The sequence below is a fragment of the Octodon degus genome, unplaced genomic scaffold (assembly GCF_000260255.1).
Source record: "Octodon degus isolate 3935 unplaced genomic scaffold, OctDeg1.0 scaffold00088, whole genome shotgun sequence".
Taxonomy (NCBI): Eukaryota; Metazoa; Chordata; class Mammalia; order Rodentia; family Octodontidae; genus Octodon; species Octodon degus.
The window spans coordinates 3,811,279-3,812,685 of record NW_004524664.1 but is presented as its reverse complement, the minus strand read 5'-3'; the positions used below and the strand labels follow the sequence as shown (position 1 = coordinate 3,812,685).

Here is a 1,407-nt window from a genome sequence, read left to right as displayed (position 1 = left end):
ATATATATATGATTTACCGAATATAGTAGGTTTACCGAAATCTTTTTGACAAGTGAGCCTGTCTGCCTGGGTATTATCAGATGGCTCAACACTTTTACTTTCTCATGATACTCTACATACTTCATTCTTTGTGATTTGATGGAACTATCCTGGATCCATCCCTACAGTAATTTTTTTAGATCTCCTTCTGTTGTCTAAAATCCCTAAAAAAAGGGCTTTCACATTCTTTCTCAGTCACTAGCCAGGCATAGCAATTGGTAAAGCTTCAGATGATTAATAACTCTCACAGCCCCACCTGAGACAGTTAAATTTTGTGTCTTCAAAGTAATAGGAATCAGGAAGAAAAGAAATTAATGTATGTGTGCAAGGAATTCCATCTCATTCTGTAGTTCCTTCTATCTTCATATCAAATTTTCTGATTGCAAACAATAAAAACTAATTATAGCTAACAAGCAAAAGGGAATGGATTAGAGAGATTTTGATGAGTTATAAAGATGTAATAAATGTTTCTCTATGTGTCTCTCTGTCTCTGTCTGTCTGTCTGTCTGTCTGTCTGTCTCTCTCTCTCTCTCTCTCTCTCTCTCTCTCTCTCTCTCTCTCTCTCTCTCTGTGTGTGTGCATGTCCTGCTTCAAAGTGAAATGTCTCATTTTCCCAGTTCTAGGCGAATTTTAGCATTCTCAGCCAGGTCTGGCTTACTCTAAGTGCTCAATCTGTAGGGCTCTCTTAGGAGTGATAAATGGATGCTGGATGATAAGAGACATAACCCTCACCCATGCCAACAATACACAAAAGCCTTCAGGGTCTAACTTCCAGCTGTTCTCCTCGTTGTATGCTCTGATCTGGTAATACACTTTTTCATGCCTTTGGGGCTCTGTTACTTTATACCTTCTCCTTCATATTTCCTTCCAATTCCTCCCTGTAGAAGTTCTATTTATCCTTCAAAAGTCAAATATCATCTCAAGGAAGGTATACAAATGGCCAATAAATATAGCATAAGGTGCTTACTTCGGCAGCACATATACTAAAATTGGAACGATACAGAGAAGATTAGCATGGCTCCTGTGCAAGGATGACATCCCCCCAAAAATGGCATAAGATGGTCAAAAATATGAATCATTTGGGAAATGTAACTCAAAGCTGTAATGAGGTATCACCTCATGCCCATAAGGCTGGAGCTCAGTGGTGGAGCTCTTGCCTGCTACCTGCAAGGCCCCTGGGTTTGTTCCCCATCCCTGAAGAAACAAACAAAACAAAAGGCCAAAAGCAAAACCAGAAAATAACAATGTTGAGAAAGATGGGAAGAAAATAAGCTTTTGTGCCCTGTTGGTAGAAATGTAAAATGGTTTGGCCTCTGTAGAAGACATTATGATAGTTTCTCAAAAAATAAAAAATAAAATTACCATATG

The 1,407-nt window shown here is 38.7% G+C and overlaps 1 non-coding gene across 1 annotated transcript; it reads left to right on the top strand.

The window, feature by feature from the left end:
- Positions 1–998: 998 nt before the first annotated feature.
- On the top strand, positions 999–1,105 carry LOC111818353. The gene has a single exon (XR_002822372.1). It is a non-coding gene; the product is annotated as a U6 spliceosomal RNA (small nuclear RNA).
- The last annotated feature ends 302 nt before the right edge of the window (positions 1,106–1,407 follow it).